The following is a 23,946-nucleotide window of genomic DNA, read 5'->3' as shown; positions in this document are numbered from 1 at the left end:
CGAGCTTCCAGGTTGAAGCATTTAGTGCAGCCCAGCAGTCAGGAGAAAGCGCAGTTTGAATATTTGACAGCGTTGAGCTATGGTGAACTAAGGCAGCTTGTCACTCCGTACCCTCCCTGTCCCTGAGCAGTCCCTCATGGGACCTGCCCTACCTTCTCTCTCTGACCCCCCTGACTCACTGGTCCCCTTGTGGTGGACTTTCGTATTCAGCCACCCATGCTGTACTGCTGTCTCTCTGACATGCTGACGGAGGCGGAATTTGTTTGAATCTTTTCGCCTTTAAAAACCGGCGTGGTTTGGTTTTCTGTTCCGCATTATGTTATTTATCCTGACAAAAGTGAGTTTTCGAAATCCGAAACAGTGTGAAGGACTAGGAGTTAGACAACCTGGTGGAAAGGCAGACAGGGAAAGGAACCACACACACAGCTGGGTAATAAAAGCGACAAATTTCCAAGATGGCTGCTTCTTCTTCAACCCCCTGACTTGAGACAAAAGCCTGACAGCTTTCAGCTCCCACCAGCAGGTGCCCTGCCGATGGACTGGCTTAACAAGTTCAAGTCAGGATCAGGACAAGTCACAACACAGTTCTGGGCCAACTAACCATCCTAGCTTTCTCCAAACTGACCAACCCTAAGTTAGAAGAGAACCCCCTCTCCCCCAGCTTCCCTGGCTTCCAGGTTCACCCTGTGCAGGGTGAACTGAGCAGGGGGGTCTTCGTCTCTGTTTGTCTGCTGCATGTGTGTGTGTCCTCGTCCACAATAAACACCTTCTTTTAAGTGCTCACTCTGTCCAGGGTGTCTGAGATGCTCTGCCGCTTCCTGTGGTGCTTCGGTTTTCTCTGCCTTTGAATTCTTTAACTGGCAGAGAAAAGGAACCTGATCTAGACCCCTAGACAGTGCCAAGTGCACCTTGAAAAGGTGTCTGATTTATTCTATGGCTTCCTGCACTCTGAGCCACATTTCCAGATATCAAGGAGAGGTAGCTCTCAGCTCTTCTCTCTTCTCCTTGAAAGAGAGCTATTTCACGAAGACTGAAAGGTTGCTTAAGGGATTATCCGACTCTAGGGTCCACCCTTTGTAAACCCAGACATCTTGAGAGTCCTGCACACACACCCAAGACAAAGCAGAGCCTTCTCCAGCTACTACATGGAGCAGCTTACCCCTCCCCCAGTGAATTCCAGGCTGTGGCCCACAGCAGAATTCTCCAAAAGTGAACCAAGACATTGTTATGCATCTTGGGGGTGACAGTCTGTGCCCCCAAGTCAGGGGTGGCCACTGTCCTCAATTAGCCAATCAAAGGAGCCAAATTAAAAGGGAAAGCAGGCTGCTGTCAGTTCTTCTAGCTGGGCTGTCTTCTCTGGCCTCAGAGATTTGATGTGTCAGAGTGAGGCAAGGGGGCCCCCACCTGCTCAGAGGAGAAGGGGAGGGAGAAGGAGGAAGTTTTGTGGGAGAGGGTGACCAGGAGGGAGGCAGAGAGCAGGATGTAAAGTGATAAATAAAAATTTTAATTAATAAACAAGTTTTTAAAACATGGAAAACAGAAAAGAAAGATTTGTTTAATGTGGCCATCTTGTGGAGATCAAAGAGATGTCCAGTGAACCCCTCAAGTCATGGTCAGGGACCTTGTCTTAGGGTATTATTGCTGTGAAGAGACACCATGACCAAGGCAACTCTTATAGAGGACAACATTTAATTGGGGCTGCCTTACAGGTTCAGATGTTCAGCTCAGTATCATCAAGGCAGGAGCATGGCAGTGTCCACGTAGCCATGGCACAGAGGTGCTTAGAGTTCTACATTCGGATACGAAGGCAGCCAGGAAGAAATTGTCTTCTAAGCAGCTAGGAGGAGGGTCTGAAAGCCCACCTGGACAGTGATACACTTCCTGCAACAAGGCCACACCTACTCCAACAAGGCCACACCTACTCCAACAAGGCCACACCTCCCAACACTGCCACTTCCTGGGCCAAGCATATTCACACCACCACAGATGTAAAGTGAGATCAAAGTTTTAAAAAGGAGGCCAAGGATACGCTCATCTAAGCAGTCCTGTCAAGATGTGCTGTGGACAACCACTGGCCCATCATTGTCTGGGCTTCAGTGTCATCCTGTAGACTTTTCCCACAAGTCGTTAGAGCTGTATGGACACACGTTTCCTATCTGGCTGGTGCCCTTTCCTTCTCCAGCATGAGATTTATATGGAAGTTCCATTCTTTGGGGCCCCTTTGTTTCAGTAGTCTGGTAGACCCAAGTAACTCTTTACAATATCTTTTTGTCTGCCAGGCCTGTGACGTTGCATGCTCTGTTTTCTGGCCAGATAGGTATTAGGTCTCATGGGCAATCCAAGTACCCAGAAATGAGCTTAAACTGGATTCTAGGCTTCTGGCAGTTAGATGAAAGACAGCATTCCTCAGCATTCCTTGTGAAACTGACTCCCATCTGCCAGAATGTGTCGGTTCCCTTACCTCTGACAGAGAGATGTGTGGCTACCTGTGGCACCTGTCAGCTTATCAAAGCCCATGCTCCTGAAGTGTCACAGGTACCAGTCACACAGTTCAAAGCCCATGCTGGCATCCTATCCCTTCTCATTCCCCCCACCCTAAACGCCCTCCCCATAGCTACTCATCCTTCTTATAACGCAGCTACCCTCGCCGCTCTCTCTTACTCTGACTTACCCTCACAGTCTCTTACCCTCCTGTCACTATGCTACTTGCTATTGCTACTCTTCTCTCCCTGCTTCCCTGACCCCAGCCATGTCCAGTCTGCTGGCCACGTGCTCTACTTCTTTCTCTCTCTGCTTCCGACTCTTCAGGTGCCTCTGGTGGCCCTCTGTCTCTCACACATCCACAACAAAAACCTTAACCATATCATGGAGCCATCACATCGGTTTCCTTACTGTGCCCCCTCCATACAATAAGCATCCGAGTTTATACTTTACAGAAATTCCTCTTAGCAGGGAAGAAATAAAGAGGAAAGCGTAAGAGCCTTTCTTCCAGAACCAGGCTTCCTTGGGGTTTTTAATCTGCTCTTATTAAAGGGTTGCATGTTTCAAATGTGAGAGACGGTTTTAAATATAGAGATGTATTTCAAAAATGACTCACTGAAAACATCAAGGCTGACTTTTGCAAAACACGGGGAACTTAGGGATATTTAAGATGAAGGACAAACCAGGACAGTTGGAGGCATCAGAAGAGCTGAGAGTTACTTGGCAATATTTTTAGGGTATGGTGATGAGGACTGGCAAAATGTCCCAGGAGATGGGGACATCTGCTGCCAAGCCTGTGGACCTCAGTTCGATCCCCAAAACCCACATGGTGGAAGGACAGAACGTGTCGCACAGGCACAGCAATGTGAGCATGCATTCACGCTCACATAAAAGTGCTTTCATGGAGTGAAGTCACAACTGAATCTTGAAGTGCTGGGATTCGCCTAGAACATTCTGACGGTTTTATAGATCATAGTTCAGACTCTTTTGGGAGACTAAGATTCTTTCCTTGTTCCCAGCTCCTGTCTTTCAGTTCCTTCTTCATTTATGTGCCATAAATAAGCAATCCGAGAAAGGGCAAGACTAGATGAATATGTCGCTTTTCTTCAAGTTCTTCCCAGAATTGGGGCAGAACTTCTTAATGCTTCACCTAATTCTATACCTGATTCCATTGAAAATTCATTTTTAGAGGGTTTTTCAGTAGGATGAGAGTTTCTATTTTGACATTTCCCTTTTAAAATGACCAAGTGAAGTGGACCACAGAAGCCCTCCATGCTTTTCTCCCTGGGGTCTAATCTCCACGTTCCTATGTACCATCCGCTATAATGTCTGAGGAGAAGAAGCCAGTGTGGTAAGAAACTCAAAGTCTTCCTGCAACAGTTTCACGGACAGAAGTGCAATGCGGGTTCTGAAGCTTCTCTGTCTATGAAAAACAGCTCCATGCCAGAAGCTGTTTACAGAGGAGGGGGAAACAGAAGACACAGCCAGTTAGGCAGCGCGCCACATCAGTCTGGTGAGGCTAACCGGGTGGAAGATCACAGCACCAACAGAAGAAAGAGTCTTGGAGTCAAAGGCATCTGCTCTGAGATGTGTCATGGGTTTGAACGCCGGCTTTGCTGTTAGTATATGACCTCTAAGTCACTTAGCTCTTGCTTGTTTTTCTCATAGATGACATCATGATTCCTTGAACACGTGTTTGTGAATACCTAGTGAACACAAAGCCTTCGTCTATGTGCTAGACAGACACAGTCTGTGCTTTGGGGAAGTTTACATTCGAGAAAGGCAAAACCAACGATTAAGAAATAAACAAGGTTATTTTTATCAAGAGTGCTCTAAAGGAGTAACCAGGGTAGTGTGATAGAAACTGGTGAGGGAACGGTACAAAGCGACAGGAAACACCGTGGAGCTGAGCATTGTATGGGGGGAACATTCCCACCATGCAGATTTTTTGCGCGCCGACTCCCTGGGAAGAATGAGAACCGCCTGAGATAAAGCGTGGCAAATCTTAGCGCAGGACCAGACACAACACATGGAAGTTACTCAACAGATGTGGGCAGCCTTTATGATTCAGTGTGGAAAAAGTCCCTGTATCAAGTCACAGGGAAGCCGGGAGAGGAAATGTCTAAGCGCTTGAGAGTGGACTGATTGACCACAGAAACTGGACTGAACAGAAGACTGGGGAAGGGACCGGCTGGGCTGTAGATAAAAGGGAAGCTTCACACAATGCCTGTGGGAATAAAAACTAGTCCAGCCGCTATGGAAACTGGTAGGAAGCTTTCAAAAAAAAAAAACAAAAGCAAAACTAGATGTAGATCTATCGTGTGAACCAGGTGGACTATCTTTGGCTGCAGCACTGTTCGCACCAACCTGTGTTCGAGCACACAAGAATATGAAATGGAGATACATTAAGCCATAAAAAAGGAAGTTATGGCATTTGTGGGAAACCATTGGCGATAGTCATGTTAGACAAAATAGGCCAGTCTCAGATAGACATGATTTCCTTCATATGTGGTTCCTAGATTGCATGTAATCACATAAATCGTGTGTGTGTGTGTGTGTGTGTGTGTGTGTGTGTGTGTGTGTGGACAAAGAGGGGGAGGGGCAAGAAGTGGGAGGGTAGGAAGAATGGGCTACAGGAGGAGATCCTAGGGAGCCTGGGGAAGCCTAGAGCTTGTGCTCCATCCTGAAGAGGTAGCTGGAATGCACCCAACACCCTCAGTAAGCCAGGCCCCTATGAGTTGAATATGCCAGGTTTGCCTGTCAGGACATTCCTCTTGGTTCAGTCAGCCCATGCAGCACCTGCTCTCTGCCCAGGTGTCCTGTCCTCCCAGGCAGCATGAGCAATCAAGACAAGGACCAGCTGCCTAACCTTCCCGCACCAGATAGGGAAACAAGCCAAGACAGGCTCTGAGGTCTACCAGCAGCTCCCAGAGCACTGCAAGACTAAAGCTCCCCTATCCAAAGAGTCACTTTCTACTCTGGACCCTTCTGTACATGCAGGTGAAGAGGTGACATGCACAGAATAGTATGAGAGAGAAGCAAGACTGTCCCAGTTCACTCAGCCTGGAAATGTATGGGGTCATAGATACAACAGTGGGAATGTCCCACCCAGAGAAAGTAGCTTCAGTGTACATAGGTTCCCTGACTGTTGAAGTAATTTGGGGATGATAAGAAAAAGAAAATAGCCATAGTATTGTCACTTTGGGGGTACTGGTGGAGCAGGCCATGAGTGCCACAGAGCAAACACATCAGAGTCCAGCCCAAGTCTGACAAATACAGGTGCGGATGCTCTCGGCCAACCATTGGTCCATCTGACTTTGCTCTCACTCCCCTGGTTCCCTACCAAAGCTTAATTTCTACTTTTGAAAGTGTATTTTTAAAAAACGGGCTATGGTTATATCTTTGTATCTGCCAAGTTTACTGCAACCCTTGGGTATACCTGCCTGAAAAGGCTCCTGAGATCCATACCATTATCTTGTATCCTACCCCCTTGAGTAGAATTATTTAAACCAGCAGGAAACAGCTGAGCCCATTTGAACCAATCCCCTGGGAGCTGGGACCAAGAGAGTCTTTGTCTAAGCTGCTTCTTTAAGTGAGGTAGGTGGTGTGTAACTAAGGAGTTGAGTGATGGCTTCTGTCACCTCCTGGTACACTGGGAAGTGAGAAGGCAGGCTAACAGAGAGAGGGAAAGGAACCAGAGATAGGACACATACATGCTGTGGGCGTGCTGTTCCATTCCTCTTTCTGTGGCCCAGTCACATTCCTTCTGATGAGGATTTCTTTAACCTTTAGCCATCGTTTGCCAACACCTCTCCTAAACTGGAGTGTGTATGCATCTGGTCCAATGGTGTTAAAGAAAAACAGGACATGATCTATGTCTTCCTCGAACATACACTATATAATTAATCAAGTAATGACAAAAAGGAAACCTATAAACACAACACTGTTTTAACTGTTGTGAAAGAAAAAGGGTGAGATGATTTCTAATAATATTTTTATTTGTTCTTTGATTTTATGAAAAATATTTTGATCACTATCTCCCCCAGCTCCCCCTATGTTACCCACCATTCTCTTCCCAATGTCAAATCCTCACTTTTTGTTGTTATTATTAATAACACCCAGGTCCAATTAGTGCTGCCTTTATGGGCATGAATATGGGACCATTCACTGTGGCGAGAATTATTTAATTTTATTTATGTCTGTGTGTATGTATGCCGCATGTGTTCAATGGTTCTCAACCTTCCTAATGCTGTGACCCTTTAATATAGTTCCACATGTTGTGCTGACCCATAGCCTTAAAATTGTTTTGCTGCAACTGTATAACTGTGATTTTGCTACTGTAATGAATTGTAATGTAGATATCTGATGTGCAGGAGATCTGATATGCAGCTCCAAAGGGTTTGCAACCTACAGGTTGAGAACCAGCTAGTGTTTCCAGCAGTTGTAAGCCACTTGACATGGGTGCTAGGAACTGAACTAGGGTCCTCTGGAAAAGCAGCAAATGCTCTTAACCTCTCTAGACCCAAAGGTGATGTTTTTAAGAAAATGCAGCAGACAAACCTAGCCTAGTCTGAAGACTCGGGAACAGCTTCTTGAGGAGGAGTATATGGTTGGCTTTGTGAGACTAGAAACTTCCTTGCATTGCACACTGATTCTTACATCAGACCAGTGCAGCAGATCCAAGATTTCAGGAGGAGAAGTAACCTCAAAACATAAGCAGGAAGGCGCCCAAGCCATTCCACTAATGGAAGAATAAGAATTCAAGTCACCTGATGTAGATGAGAGAGGCGTGGTGGGACCTGGTCTTTTCTGCTTCTCCTTTAGAGTACAGCTCAAGCAAGAGGAGCTTAGCTTGTAGCCACTGTAGAGAACCACTAACATGTGAGGACAAAACCAAAACAAACAAACAAACAAACAAAGTACCCAAACAACAAAACAAAACATGAGCCTCAACAAGCTTCGGGTTTGATCTAGAGTCAACCAGAAAAGACAATCCTAGGCATATAAGCAGTGGTGAGAGTAAGAAAGAGAAGAGAGACAAAACTAAGCTGGAATAGGCTTGAGGAACAGAGACTTGGTGTCTGCTGCAGAATACTGTATATAAATGAGGGACAGGAAACTGTGTAGGTGTTCCTCTGAGGTCTCACACACAAGCCAGAGAAAACCATGTGCCAATGTCTGCTGCATTGGTAAATGCTTAATTTGTCCAAGGTCGGGAGACTTGGCATATGGAGTTTACTGATTACAGTGGTGTCAATACTGGGACAGGAGAGTTCGAGTTACTAACCCAATCACAGAGAGCAAGGCTGGGAAGCACTACATTCAGTGGACTGGTTTAAACTGGCCCCAGCACACCACTGGCCACAGCAGGTTACTCTGAATGAGGTTTTCTAGACTGAGATCACTCAGGAATTCTAAAGCATGGAGAACACTTAATTTCTGACCTCTGAGTAAGAAGTACCTCCTAGTAACTAACATTCTAGATGTGAGGGGAGAGGAGAGTATTTAAACTAATTAGCTCCCCCTACTTTCCGAGGGAGGGGGAGCCCAAAGAGGATTTGTCTCCATCCCTCGAGAATCTGCCCCTGGAGTAGGGAGGCCAGGGGTGACATAGGGAGGCTGTTAAGTGTCGAAAGAGGAATTTTGGGAAAAGTAGTTGGCAGTCTCTCCTCTTCCCTGCGCCCCCCCCACCGTGTGTGTGTGTGTGTGTGTGTGTGTGTGTGTGTGTGTGTGTGTAGGTTCTGATACATGTATTTGCACATGTGTAGAGTCCAGTGGTTAACATTAGGTGTTTTCCTCTCTTCTCTCCACCTTATTGGTTGAGACGAGTCTTTCACTAAACCTAGAGCTCAACAATTTGGCAAGACCAGTTAGCCAGCAAACTCCAGGGACCCTCCTGGGGCTAGGAATACAGGCAGCATGCTACTGTGCCTGGCTTTTTACAGGTACCAAACATCTGGTCCCTGATGGATACACAAGCAACTTACTGACTGGGCCATCTCCCCAAACCCTGGAATCCCTTTAAATAGGAAGTTGTGAAGGTTTCTGTTGTGACTGTCCTCCTGGTTTCCCTAGGTGTGCTTTTCCGTGCCTTTGGAGTTTACCTGGCTTTAAAGATGATTCAGCAAAGCTCTGAACACAGTCTCTAGAAGATCATAGAACCATAGAGACACAACTGGGAATTGCAAATGTGTTTGAATCACAATCCAGCCAGGCTAGTAGCAAAGGCCAAACTTGATTGAAGATATACTTTTTTGACCCTGTGCACTGTGTAGAACCTGGAACATGGTGTATATCTCTTCAGATAAGGAACATATTTCCCCCCTCCCCACTTTGTGGTTAAGATGTTTGATCTAAACTCTAGATACTCCCTGGGAGAACTGGGCACCTCATAACCCTCTGGAAAACCAACCACAGACACGGTGTACACTGGGTGTTTTCTTTCTGGGACTCTAAATCACTATGGATGCATTGTATGCCCGCTGTGTGCCATCCGATTCAATGATTAGTGTGCACCCTTTGAGTGGTGCACTGATGACAAAGACAAGCTTTCACATCTCCCTAGGCAAAGAGAATAGAACCAGAGCAAAGTGAAAGTGCAAACAGCCCTTGAGCTCTGGTCAGGGAGAGTTCAAACGCTGTGTGGTAGGACCTGGTCTTTTCTGATTTCCCCTTTAGAGTGCAGCTCAAGTAAGACAAGTTTAGCTTGTAACCACTGTGGAGAACCACGAGGACAAAAACAAAACAAACAAACAAAATACCCAAACAACAAAACAAAACATGACCCTGAACAAGCTTCAGGGAGAGCAAGCCATCAAACAAGCAAATAAATAAGAGCATGGTAGACTCCATGGGCTAAGAACGGTGGCTCGGCCTGCAGAATTAATTGCACTCCAGAGAGGAGTGCACACGAGCGCACATGCAGCAGTAACTTGGAACAGAATAGGCTTGGGAGAAAGCATAGAGCAGAGAAATCTGGAGCAAGCTTCCATACTGCCTTATGCCTAAAATTATAACAATGTTATTAATAAATTTGACTTATCAATAGCACTATTTTTATTTTGACAAAATTAAAGGCGCCCTGAAGTTTAAGTAAAAGTAGCTTGTACTTCCAGGCTGGGGAGATAGCCCAGTACACGGGAATGCTAGGTGTGCTAACATGAGGACCTGAGCTTCTGATTTTGAATCCCTAGTACCCATAGGAAAGGGCCAGGCATAGCGGCGTGTCTATAATGCCACCATGGACAAACGACAGGGGGAACTTGCTGTCTAGCCAGTCTAACCTAAATAGTGAGCCTGAACTCAAGGAGAGACGCTGCTTCATGGCAACAGAGCAGGCAGTAATGGAGGAAGGTATCTGCGTGGTCACCGGTGGGAGCCTACATGTGCACAGGCATTCACACGTCACACACGAGCACACACAAACTCTATTTCCACTGATGCTAATGAGCAGTAATAGTAACGAGCTTGCTAAGGCAGAGCAGCTCTTCTGTGCAGACCTATGATAAAATTAGGGTGTTTTTTTTTAAATAAGGCCCTCCACCCCTTGCTCCCACTTCCCTGTCTCAATTTTTTCATCCTCCCTCCCCCAACCTTGCCTGAGTTCCGTGGTCCCTTCCATAGGCCCTCACACAGTGTTCCACCCCAGGACATCCTTTCAAGATGGTTCCTAACGGTGTATTTCCGACCCCCAAATGACCCCTTCTGTGTCCCTGACCCTCCACTCTAAGGTAAAGTACACTGAAACTCAGAGGTTAGTAATGGTTAATTGTGTTTCGCTGGGCACATACAGTCATCAAACTAAAAGTTCAGGTGGGAAAATTCCAGGCCAATCTAAGAGCCTGAGAGAGGGTCTTTGGCTTCCCTCAAATCAAACCCAGTAGATCTCTATTGTATCTGCAAGGCTGGCACTGAGTGGAGAAAACCTTGGGAAACCACAAGACAAATTCAAGGTTGGCAGTGAGGGGAGAACATACCTTGCATATCCTCTGCACCCCTGTACCCTGTCCTTGTTTTCCCTCCCTCCACTCACGCATGAATGCAGATATGGTTTTGGAAGGTGATTCCAGATAACTCAGGCTGTCAGGCTGCATTTGTTCTGACTCGTCACCAGGCTGGGTAAGCCAGCATAAGGAGCCTAGAGGGAGATTGGGCAAAGGAAGGCAGTAACAACTGGAGCTCCTGGAGAGGAAGACCTGGAAATCTAGACCCAGTCAGCTCAGAGTCCATCTGAAGGCCGAAGACACTGCTCACTGCCCTGTGGGAATCCCCAGCCTTTCCGAGTTGTCTTGGCACGGTTCCACCATGACGTTATCTCCCAGCATTCCATTGTTTACCGTACTCTTCCCAGCCAGGCTGCCTCACAACTGCCCTGGGACAACAACTGCTGTCACCAATATTCCCATCACACAGATGAGTTAGCTAAGACCCTGAGGTCTAGTGATTTGCCCAGGGTTGCACAATGGGTAGAAGAGAACAGGGACTTCACTCTAAGTCAACTCGTTCAAGTCTGCCTTTCCTTCCTCTTCACCCCATGGGCAAATGACTGCCCAGGGTTCTCTAGTTCCACTTAATTGATGTCTGCTCATGTGACTACAACCAAGCACCTGGAATTGGGTAATGTCAAAGGAAATAAAGAAATAGAGGACAATACCTCACCCTGAAGTTACAAGCAGAGGAGGTTCTAATCCGAGGTGGATAGCCTCTGGTCTCTGCTTTCACTCATGGCTAGAACCTCACCCTCCTCCACTCAACGAGCAGGTACCAAACACCCGCCAAGCCCTGTGTGCTGAGGTTTCCGTGGCAACAGCCTAGTTGAGGACCTTTGCCTTCACGAATGATGCTTTAAAGCAAGATGTGTGGGAAAGAGTGACACGAATGGGGATGTGCTGAAACTCAGGCAGATGCACACAGAGCTGGTCTCAGGTACCAGATTCTGAGTCTATAGATGTCAGGCTGGCTTCTACAAGTCAGCCCACGACTTCCAAATCAATCCCGGGGCCTGTCTCTCCTTATCAGATCATATGAAAACAAGTCCCTTATCACAAAACCATGAGAGACAACACATGAGAAATCCGGCAAAGGAAGGACAGATTGGAGGCCTGAGGACAATTATCGCTAATAAGCCAGAGACCCGTCTCCGAACCTGAGAAAGGGCAGTTTCCATCCATGCTGGAATGATGTGGAGAGGCAGCGTTACTGTCATGACTTCGGGGTCGAACTAGAGACTCTTGTAACTCGAAATTAAATTACACTCATTATCATGAGCAAGAATTTCAGCTTCCAGGACATCAGTATGTTCACATGTGGCTTTTATATTTCAAAAGATGATACAGTCTGAAGCCAGCCCAGCCCAGCCCACAGAGATTGTTCTCTTTGAACCTGATGCCTTTGACATCTTCAGACATTGCTTGTTTGGCAGTTAACCGTGCACTGCCTGTGAACTGGAGTTGTTTTCCTTCATTGTCTCTTATCTCTCCCAGGGTTGAACTTCCCATGCCACAGTGATTCATCCAGCAGCTGGTTTCCAGGGATCTCATTTTACCTTTGTACTGTCTTAACCTTGGACAGCAAAGTAGCGTTCGGTTAGTCCACAATTTGTTGGCATCTGTCACATTCTGGGCACTCCACAGACAGTGGAAAGGTGGCAGGCTTAGAGAGTGTACTCTTAAGGAATGAAAATATATTGCCATCACTGAGATGAATATATTGTGAGAGATTAAGATAAGAGTAAAGGGAGAGAACGGCTCAATTCTGTACGAACGTATCACTAGAAAACCCAGCTTGGATTGGAAAGAACCAAAGACTTCTCGAAGAACACGGTATCAGAGCCCAGGTGGGAAGCAACAGTGGGAAGAATGTCCGAAGGCCATGGGCAGGAGCAAACACGGATCACTACCTGTGCTAGGCAGTGTGCACTCTTCATTGACTTGCAACAATTACCAAAGCAGAGAAAGCAAGGTGGACAGTGGGTCCTTCAGAACTCTCCTTAAAGGCGACGGAATGAGTGTGTGCAGCTCGGGTCTACAGAATCAGCCCTGTACAATGGATGTGCTTCTCACCTGCAGGGTGGGTATCCTTCCCTAAACGGTTCATCACAAACCCCAGGACTGAAGAGATTCAATCGCTGTACACCTGTATGGGGTGTGTGTGTGTGTGTGTGTGTGTGTGTGTGTGTGTGTGTGTGGTGTGTGTCAGTTTTGGAGCAATAGGCCAAGTGACAGGGATGGAATGGTAGAGCAGAGTAGTTCAAGTTATGGTAATCAGGAAGCGGCGAGAGAAGGTGTCAGTCCCCATGGCTAGCCTTCTCATTCTTTATCTTTTAATGTATGAAGACCCCCCCTACCAGGCCATCAGATGGTGCTACCCATGTACAGGATGGGTCTGCCCCCACTCCACCGTCTAATTAGATAAACCTTCAGAAAAGCTGGCCAACAACACAAAAGGTTCCTTGGTGTCCTAAGTGGTTCTAAATCCAACCAACAGAAAAGATCAACCATCATCCTCAAGTGCGTTATAAAGTGCACAGTACAGAGAAAACCTTGAAGGGTTAAAGTGACAGTTAAACTGAAGGTTTTCCAAGTCTTGCCTTGACGGAATGCTGATAACAGGTAAGTGGCTTGTGGTTATATAATATTCTCTGTTTTGCATATATTTGAAAACATCTCCAACAGAAAGGTCTTTTAACACTTTAAAGTGATTGTAACCATTCAGTCATTAGCTAAGAACTCAAAGCATAAAATATTTAGGAACGCACTCAACCCTGAGCCAACCCTGGAGCCAGAGGGAAGAAAGAAAAGGCATGGAGTGCTCCCGAGTTCCCCTCGTGCACAAACAGCTCTACCTTATACGAAGCAAGATGTGCAGTCCAATATTAACTAAGAAATACAGTGACCTGAGATGGAAACCTCTAAGAGAAAACCAAAGGGGCTAGGCAAGGCAAGGTCCTTTTCTTTCCTCTCAGCTAAAATTTCATGATGCAAGGTGGACATGCTCAGAGGCAATGAACTCGGCATTGTTAACCTTGTAAGTGCTGTTCTGTGCACACACGCCCACCCCAAAGTGTCTATTCCCTTCCCTCTTTCAGTTAAGGCCTTAAGGGAACAGACCAAGAATACACTCCCTAGGTGCGCATGCTCAGGAATGTGTCCACCCCTGACGTGGTGAGTCTATGAGTCTATGTGAGTCCCTCCACGAAGTCCCCATGCTTCCTTTGTTGGGAGAGGGCATTGTCTTGGAACTAAGTCTGGGTTTTGCTTTCGTCTTGCAGGTGATAAGTCTTTCTCCACACCCTTGTGTCTTGGTCATGCTTGCTTTGGCTTTGCACTCATCAAGATGCAAACTCGCTGTGTTGGGTTACAGTTTTCACTTAGCTAATCTCACCGTGGGAAGCCTCCACTTTTGATCCCTAAGCCCCAGCAGAATCTAGAAGACAATAGCGTTCAACCAACTTGTCCAGCACCCACGATGCAGCCTACATCCCAGGTGCTTTGGCCCTTGCCCCTTCCCTCCACCAATAGCCCACACACTCACTTGGATAGGAGGTGCTCCCTGTGAGGGTGGACCACATACCAGGTTGGGGAGATGCTAGCAAGGGATTCCTGGCTAGGGGCCAGACACACAATCATTTCCTGTTCATCTCCAAGAAGATCCAGACCGGATCCACGCTCTCTCCCACCCACCAGCCATTGTTTGCCGAGGTTCCCCACCTGCTGTTGGAAAGAATAACATTGTGCTAACCTGACCATAGCATTTTTGAACTGTGTAAACTATCACTGTTACCTTGGCCTGAAGAGATTTAACAGATTACTTTTCTCAGAGTTAGGAAAAACCTTGAGTCCCACAGAACACTATATTGAACAAACACTAGTTAGCACAGAAATTCCCAGCACAAACATCACGCACAGGATGCATTTCCTTCCCCTAACCCAATTAGGAAGAATATGCTTCTAGAATGTGATCTTGACCAATTGTTAGGTTTTTTTTTTTTTTACTATAGGGCTGGTGATGTAACTTACTGGTCAAAGACTTGCCTAACATGCACGAGGCCCTAGGCTCAGCCCCCAGCATCACAAAACACTAATTAAAACTCTAATTTACTGGAAAATTAATTATGTGTGCCTGACATTTAGAAAAGCACTCTCCAGCCCCCTCCAAAAAAAAAAAAAAAAAAAAAAACCTCATGTGTTTCTTAGTACAAAACTCCATGAGTTCAGTAGCTGAGAATACCTGTACTTCAGATGAGCCAAGAACAGAGAGGTTAAATACCAGATGGACATTGAACTGCCTGAGGATCCAGCTATACCTCTCTTGGGCATATACCCAAAAGATGCCCCAACATATAAAAAAGACACGTGCTCCACTATGTTCATTGCAGCCTTATTTATAATAGCCAGAAGCTGGAAAGAACCCAGATGCCCTTCAACAGAGGAATGGATACAGAAAATGTGGTACATCTACACAATGGAATATTACTCAGCTATCAAAAACAACGGCTTTATGAAATTCGTAGGCAAATGGTTGGAACTGGAAAACATCATCCTGAGTGAGCTAACCCAATCACAGAAAGACATACATGGTATGCACTCATTGATAAGTGGCTATTAGCCCAAATGCTTGAATTACCCTAGATGCCTAGAACAAATGAAACTCAAGACGGATGATCAAAACGTGAATGCTTCACTCCTTCTTTAAAAGGGGAACAAGAATACCCTTGGCAGGGAAGAGAGAGGCAAAGATTAAAACAGAGACTGAAGGAACACCCATTCAGAGCCTGCCCCACATGTGGCCCATACATATACAGCCACCCAATTAGACAAGATGGATGAAGCAAAGAAGTGCAGACCGACAGGAGCCGGATGTAGATCGCTCCGGAAAGACACAGCCAAAATACAGCAAATACAGAGGCGAATACCAGCAGCATACCACTGAACTGAGAATAGAACCCCCGTTGAAGGAATCAGAGAAAGAACTGGAAGAGCTTGAAGGGGCTCGAGACCCCATATGTACAACAATGCCAAGCAACCAGAGCTTCCAGGGACTAAGCCACTAACTAAAGACTATACATGGACTGACCCTGGACTCTGACCTCATAGGTAGCAATGAATATCCTAGTAAGAGCACCAGTGGAAGGGGAAGCCCTGGGTCCTGCTAAGATTGAACCCCCAGTGAACTAGACTGGTGGGGGGAGGGCGGTAATGGGGGGAGGGTTGGGAGGGGAACACCCATAAGGAAGGGGAGGGGGGAGGGGGATGTTTGCCCGGATACCGGGAAAGGGAATAACACTCGAAATGTATATAAGAAATACTCAAGTTAATAAAAAAAAAAAGCCACACAGTAAGTGGTATGATCATATGTGAGGTCAGAATGTTGTAAATGAAAGGAAATGGAACCAAAAATCAAGAGACTTGGGTTTGAAGCCTGATTAGCAGTCAATCGCTCCATGACTGCCGGTGATCTCAGAGTTTATATTTCCTCTTTTATAGGATAAAGAACCAGATTGTTCCCAGGATCCTTCTATAGAGACATAATCTCACCTCCAACCAGATACTGTGTTGTTAACAGAGAGCTATCAGCAGCATTCTACACTGGCTTTAAGGAACACACACTGTTTAGGAGATCAGCAGGTTTGAAACAGAGGCCCCTTTTTAAATTCTTAAGTAAGCATTTAAACAGATTCTGGCATTCCAAGAGCTGAGAAAAAAAGAGCAGTACCAACATGCTGGGTGGGTGGGGACACTCCGAAGGCAGCTTTGATGTTATGACTCGATGTTATCCAAGGCCAAGGAGGCCCAGTTCCTTGGCAGCCTGTTAGCTGGGGACCACTCATGGCTTTCGTTATAAGAGAGTTATTTTCTACAAAGACAAGCCTAATGCCATGGCTCATGTCAGTAACCTCAGGAGACTGAGGCAAGAGGACTACCACAAGTTTGTGGCCAGCCTGGCTTACAAGTTAGACTCTATCAGAAAAAAAGAGGGAAGGAAAGAGAAAAGAAAGAAGGGAAAATGTATAACAAGTGGCCCAAGGTCTCTATTCAGCACCCAGGACAGTCATGGACCCAAACCCCACTGTGTGTGACTTTGGAAAAGAATGAGGGGACTTCCAGGCAGAGCTCCTGACATGACTCTGTGACCTCGTTACTGGTTTACACAGGGGCCGAGTGACCACATATAATTGCACTGCACAACTCCAGAATATAATTAATATAGATGACTGTGAACAGCTCTCTCCTGTAAAACTGTACTGTACACAGCCCACCGAAGCACATGTGGCAGCCCTGGACCATTGTCACAGCTTTCTCAGCACTTTGTTAAGGGCCACTCAGAAGATAAAAGAAGCTGAGCATGGTAATGCAGGTAACATCACCACATGTGCCTCAGAATCACAATCACTGCATGGTTAAACTCTGGCTCTGACATTTAGCAGCTGAGTGGCCTTAGATCAATCAAGGTCTCTGCTCTTACAGCTGTCATGACTTGGGGAAGTGACACCAGTACACTTATCCTCATGTTCAGGCAGTGAGACGAAGTTAAAGATTAAGCATTGAATTTGCCGTGTAAAGTTAAGTGCTCAGTAAATGTTAACTATGAAGTCATCTGAAATCTCACTGGATGATAGGGTCTTCCATGCTGTTAAGTAATGATGACATGTATCTTTAATCTCAGCACTCAGGAGGTGAAGATGGAGGGCTCAAGGCCAACCTGAGACATGAATATCAAGACTCTCCCTCAAAAAAAAAAAAAAAGAACAAAAGGAAAGAGTTCTTATTGCTCTTTCTCTGGGTAAGATGCGTAGGGAAGTCAGTCAATGTCTGAGATAGGGGATTTCATGTGGTTAGAACTAGATCAAGGCTAAGTCTCCCAGGCTATGCAGAGCCCAGAGAGCCACTGAGTCAAGCCACTTCAGAATGGCTATAGAGCTGCAGCCTAAAAACAGACGCCAGTGACAAGGGCAAGAGACAAGACAGAGGTAAGGTTATAACACCAAGATGAGATCATCCAGTGAAAAAGCTACTGTGGGCAGGGGAGGACCCAAGCAGCTTCTGGAACATCATTGCACATCATAGAAATGATCCCTCCTTCAGGGTGGAAGGGACTCAGCTGAGACTCTTCAAACTTCGGTGCCGATGCCTTTTCTATAACCATCAGGATCGCTCCAGCTGTGAGGTTGGCACATAGCCCAATGACAGTAACTCGAAGAAGATAGAAGTTGACTTCTTTCTCAAAGTGTGGAGTTAGAAATTGCAAGGCTGGGGTTGGGGATTTAGCTCAGTGGTAGAGTGCTAGCCTAGCAAGCGCAAGGCCCTGGGTTCAGTCCCCAGCTCCAAAAACAAAAGAAAAGAAAAAAAAAAAAAGAAAGTGCAAGGCTGGTCTTGGGCCTCTGCTCCTCCTGGTTCACACCTCTACACCTCTACCTCTGGTAGCATGCGCCTTCTTCCCACCACCCCCTCCGCCCCGTGGCCCAAGTGGCATCCAGGTCCAGCAGCAGAATATTAGAGGTGCCCATGTGCCTGCTCCACGTGCACCAAGGACCCAGCTACAGTCATACACGAGCACGAGGACACCTGAGCACTGACACTTTAATGTCAGTCTCCCATTACTGTTGAACAAATATCTACCACTCGGTAGCTTTAAACAATGCAAGTCAACGTAGCCTAGTGGGCCCAGAGGTCCACAGTGTAGTCTGCATCTCATTAGGTTAAAATTCAGGTTAGTGCAGCTTCTGTCTTGCCTTTTCTAGCTTCTTAACCATACTGAACCAGCCACGTGGGTCTAGAATCATCCCTTTATCTTAAGGATAGCTGACTGTCATCATTCATTTTCTCCGCAACCTTCACTCCCTCTTGCCATGGAACTTAACACATCCCTGGATTCTGGGGGAGAGCTGAGAATGGTTGTGGTATGGGGGTACTACCTTACCTACCACAAGCAACTATAGTAAAATTCTACTACTCTAGAAGGGCAAAGAGCACAAGTCCATCTCAGAGATGGCGCCAATCAGGATTATTCTGGATGGAGCTGCCATTTCAGGTAACAGGCATATGACCCAAGCCAGAGCAATCCTGTCATTTGTGCTGCTTGGGTTGAAATTGTTATAGCCTCCTGTTATGGTTTGAATGCAAAATGTCCCGTGAGGGTTCACATGTTCAAACACTTGGTCCCTAGCTGGTGGTTCTGTACTGGGAGGTTGTAGAATTTTTGGAGACAGAGCCTTACTAGAGGAAGTGACTCACTAAGGGTAAACTTCAAACTTGTGTAGCCTGACTCTCCTTCTATACACGTTCTTCTTCCTGAATGTAGGTAAAATGTCACCAGCCATCTTATGTTTCTGTGGCCATCCATAACTTTTGCACAGTGGCTGACTGTGTCTATGAGCAGAATAAAAACTTCCTTCCCCAAGTTGCTTCTTCTTGTCAGATATCTGATCACTAAAACCCTTTTTGGGTTTTTTGTTTGTTTGTTTTTCTAGAATCACCAGCTCCGAGGACAGTAATAACGGAGAAGCACCAGTGGCTCTCTTTGTTCTCCAGAATTAAAACGAAAATAGAAAGAGTGACACAGGACCCAACTGAGCCTCTCACCCAGGTCCACTCTGCTCTTCACAAGGACTTGGGCCAATAAACCCTCTCTGCTCCTTTGTTTCTCCTAAAACTGACTTTAATATGCAGCCATGTGCTTCCACTGGTACCTTGAAGATGTATATAGGGGAAAATCACAGCTCCTCAGAGCCCTGGGGTATCTGTGAAATCCCATATCTAAAATGCTGTGATTCTAAATGAGTAGCTTGGACCTTTGAGCCCTTCAAGGTTTATAATCCCTGACAGACTCTCACACACTGTCAGTTTTGCTTTCTTTGATCAGGATTGGTCCAAAGGCATCTACAATGTCTACAACTTTCTATGAGAAATGCCTCAGTAACCAGAGAACACTCCTGGAAACTGTCCTTCTCTTGTCATTTTGCATCTGCTTGGGTCGATAACCAATCCCCCCAGGTAACCACAGGCTGCCAAATCTCTTGTAGGGCATTGATAAGGTAGCTCATGACAAAAGGAAAACAAAATTTGAGAGAGAATAGCTTGCTTGCTTTGAGCCCAATAGAGGAAAGAAAAGCTATTTCTGTTCTCCCCAACCCCATTCTAGGACAGTGCTTCCTGGACCAGCTCCTTCTAGCAGTCAACAGTCAGCAGAATCCTACCCTCAGTGAAATCAGCTATCTTGGGGTTTCCATTGTTTTCAAACAATGGACAATGGACATTTTCAGACACAATGACCAAGGGAACTCTTATAAAGGACAATATTTAATTGGGGCTAGCTTATTGGTTGAGAGGTTCAGTCCATTATCATCAAGGAAGGAAACATAGCAGCATCTAGGCAGATAGGGTACTAGAGGAGATGAGAGTTCTACATCTTGATCCAAAGGCAGCCAGGAGAAGACTGACTTCTAGGCAGCTATGAGGAGGGTCTCAAAGCCCACACACAGAATGACATGCTTCCTCTAACAAGGCCACACTTACTTCAACAAGGCCACGCTTCCCAATAGTACCACTCCCTGGGCCAAGCCTATTCAAACCAACACATGAGCCATTGAGAAAAAAGTCTAAAAAAAATAGTTATTACCTAGCCACCTGTCCAGGGTATTATGAGACTCAGTGTCCCATTTTGGAATTCCTTTTGACAATTTATCTGCCCTAGGAAACAGCTATGCATCTCTCTCCACAGATTTACCCATGTCTGTAAGGCCTCAGCACTGTCCTGAAGAATGGCCCTTTTCTTCATGGAAGACTAGAGGACCTATAAGACTGAACTGGATTGTGGTAGCTTCAAAAAACCCAGTACCTGCTTAGATCTCTCATGAAATGAGAAAGTAGTCCCATAATCTTAGCATGGTGATGGGAAGTAAATATAAACTATGAATCACTGCCATTTCCATAATACCCTTCAAGCATTTCTCCTTTAACTCTAGTAAACTCCTATGGATGCTCTGTCTACCGTAACTTTCAAAACAGCAATTAGTTGGTCAAAGTTTTGTTTACACCATAAGGCATGTGCCCAAATCCAACCCTATCCCAACAAATGTTAAGAAGTAAAACTCACCTAACAGCTCCTGGCAGTAGATGATTCATTGCAAGCATGTGATAGGTGCCCCGCCAAGAACTCCACCCTTGTCTATCTTTTATGTGACTTTATTCTGAAAAAGTCTCTTGCCACACAGAGTTTTCAAAGTGTGGGATTGAGTCTTGTTCTTACAGAGGGAGAGAGTTAGGGTTTAAATTCTGGCTCTGAAGACGGGCTGAGGAGGTAGTTCAGTCAGTAAAGCCCTTGTTTTGTAGAGATGAAAACCTAAGTTAAATCCTTAGAACACTCACTAATGAATTAATGAAATAAAGAAGAGGGAAGGAAAAGGAAGGGAAGGAAAAAGAAAGGGGGAAAGAGAAGAGAAGTGAAAAGGAGAGGAGGAAAGGGAAGGAGGAAGGGAGGGAAGGGGAGAGGATGGAAAATAAAAAGGCAGGCAAAATATGGCATAATTGTAATCCTAGCATTAGGAAGGCAAAGACAAGGCATACCCTGGGGAATTGCTAACCAGCCAGCCCAGCCTATATAATGAGTTCCAGGCCAGTAAGAATCTTTCTCAAAAGAAGGAAAGATATCAAGGTTGTTATCTTGTATAGATTCCATAAACACAAACCTCCCACCATTCATACACAAATACACACACACACACACACACACACACACACACACACACACAATTTCTGAATCCCTATATAACCAGCTATGCATCTCTAGACAAGTCAAACATTATGTGTTAAGTATTTGAGTTCTCTTAAAATTCATATTGAAAAGCAAAGTATCAAGATCTGGGGCTTTAGGAGAAGGTTACACCTCTGGGGAGGTCCCCTCTCCTGGATGGAGTTAGTGCCTTTATTAGAGTATTTAAGGGGATAAGTAACTCAGTTCCTACTTCCCCTTCCATGATGACACCACAGCCACAAGCCACCATCTGGGCAGCAGAAGCATGCTCACCAGTCAGTCACTGAAGCTGCCAACCCTTGATCTTAGATTTCCCAGACTCTAACTGTGAGAAATAAATTACCTTTATTTATAAATGACCCATTCTAAAACATTTTAATACAGCCATGCAGACAGACTAAGAATGTTAAGTAACCAAACAGAAACTTCATCTTCCTTTTTAAAAAGTAGATAAAACTATTTCTAGGAGATGTGGGGGCTCACTCCTTTAACCCCACCACGCAAGGCAACAGGGACAGGTGAGATTTCTGTGAGTTTGAAGCTAGGCTGGTCTACATAGTGAGTTCTAGGCCAGCCAAGGTTACGCAGTGAAGCTCTGTCTTTAAAAAAAAAAAAAAGTTCTGTGGACATATTAAACATGACATTATTAATACTAAGATGATGTCATTAGCTGACAAATTAATGAACTAAATGAATAGGACAATGTCTAGGGCAGAGGACTCAGTGAAAGAAAGCCCATGAAAACATGCTGTTAGAGGTCTGGATGGCCAGCAATGATAGTCACCAGTTGGCAAGATTTAAGTTTGGGAGGACCAAGGCTATGGATGAGACTCAAAAGCCATGAAAGGCAAATACCTCCATTCCCAATGTCTCAAGGATTCTGTGGTCTAGAGCCTACCCTGGAATAGAACCTCTACAAGGCCCCCTTTTCAGAAATACCAGTGCCCACAAACACCAAGACTCTTGAGTTAAAGTCCTGTGAGAAGGAACTAACACTTTTGCTCAAGTTCAGGAATCAGATAAACAGTACTCTGTCTCTTGCCACACCTTTTTCCCATTCCTTTCTAGGAGACCAAACAGAACATTATCTAGAGCTGCCTTCCTGCTGCCAAGCCATGAAAAGTAGACCATTTCAAAGCACTTACTCAGCCTTGTAAACATGTCATTACCCATAGTCAAGTTGTCCACACTTTGTGTCTTTACATGATAAATCTAATGGCACTTACTTGTGACTTTGCCAGGTCTGGGGGATTAAGAAGTGTATCTTCACAGAAGATTTTATTACTACTTATTTTGTATGGATGGTGTGGTCACTTATTTTTTATTTATCTCCAAGAAAAATATAGTCCCTGATGCAACCAGATAAAGTGGAATGTTGGGCATGTTTTTCTTTTTTTGAAGAAGTTGCTTCTGTTTCTGGTGGGTACTGTCTATCCTGGACCTCCAAGAGCTCAGCTTGTGTTATGATCAGAGAATGGTGACTGACTTGTGGGAAATCACATTGACTCCTTCCCTTAGAGCAAGTATGCTAAAGACAAGTATCATCTGACATCCTGAAGGCTCCTTATAAATTCTGTCCTTGGAGTCATATGGATAATGAAGTAGGAGGAAAGATAGTTCTTGATTTACTAACATTTAACCCAGCAGAATTTAGTTACTCAAAACCTTGTACCTCACTGCAAAGAAAAGACAACATGGAAAAAAGGAAATGATAGTAGGAGTTGGGTCACTTTAAATGCAAGAACTTTCTGGTGGTTTTTACATTATCCAGTACTGAGTCCTGCATGGTACGGCATGACACTGTTCTGTCCCTGTAGAAGGGCATGGGCCTCCACAAGTATTAATGATTGCTAGGCATAAGGTTTGTCTGTATAATAATGTACATATTTTCATGTTCCTCCTTAGAGGAATGATCTCTCTGTTAAGATTAATGACTCCATGATAATTAGAAGTAGCATGAATCCAGGAGGTGAGGGTGTGTCTCATGTTCCTCAGCAAAATGGTAGAACACTGTGACCTTTGGGACAGCTCTTAAGGCTGTGGGAAAGAACTCTGAAAACATGAGTTCAATTTCTCAACTATGCAAAATATAAGAATGCAATATGAATTATATGCGGGGCTTCTCAGACCTAAACGAACAAAGGCAGCTGCACTATAAGCCATCTTGTCAGAAAGATATTAAGGAAGAAGATAGATTTAGAAAGTGGTGACCGCAGGGTAAGACCCCACCCAGCTAAACTTATTGTTTGTGCTTATGAAGGTAGGCAGATCCCTGAGTTCAAGGTCAGCCTAGGACAGAGTTTAGGCCCAGGTGTGGTGGGAATAGTGAGCTCAAAGCTGGATCCCGCCAATAAGCTAGCTTATTGTTTTTGCTTACAAAGGCAGGCAGAATTCATTGCATTTAAAAAATAAAATGTGTACTAGCTGTGCTTTCTGAGAATCAAGGGGTTAGGGTCATAAAATACTGATTCGTGCGATAATCAAAAGGGAACCTGGAGTGGATGATTGAATTGATATGAAAATAAAAGACTAGGATTTGGTCTGTAAGAGCTGAGCTATCTGGTGATCTTCAAAAAGCTGTCTTGAGCAGAACATAGGCTGTCAGCTTGTATCACTCCCAAACACCCCTTCCTCAGAACCCCTCTCCAAGCTGAGGCTAGACCTTGGCACTGCAGTTTCTACCAGGAGCTCAAGAAGTGACAGAACTTTTCAATG

General features: G+C 45.3%; 1 long non-coding RNA gene across 2 annotated transcripts; it reads left to right on the top strand.

The window, feature by feature from the left end:
- The first annotated feature begins 11,293 nt into the window (after window positions 1–11,293).
- LOC102549374 (uncharacterized) lies at window positions 11,294–22,532 on the top strand. Of its 2 annotated transcripts, XR_015625569.1 has the most exons (4): window positions 12,486–12,549; window positions 12,816–13,091; window positions 18,950–19,472; window positions 22,300–22,532. It is a non-coding gene; the product is annotated as an uncharacterized LOC102549374 (long non-coding RNA). The 2 variants fall into 2 exon arrangements; XR_015625570.1 differs by lacking the exon at window positions 22,300–22,532 and having other exon boundaries at window positions 11,294–12,549; window positions 12,967–13,091; window positions 18,950–19,131.
- The last annotated feature ends 1,414 nt before the right edge of the window (window positions 22,533–23,946 follow it).

Source organism: Rattus norvegicus, chromosome 7 (assembly GCF_021556685.1).
Source record: "Rattus norvegicus strain SHRSP/BbbUtx chromosome 7, alternate assembly SHRSP_T2T, whole genome shotgun sequence".
Lineage (NCBI taxonomy): Eukaryota > Metazoa > Chordata > Mammalia > Rodentia > Muridae > Rattus > Rattus norvegicus.
The sequence above is the reverse complement of the archived record's forward strand: the minus strand, read 5'-3'. Positions and strand labels throughout refer to the sequence as shown.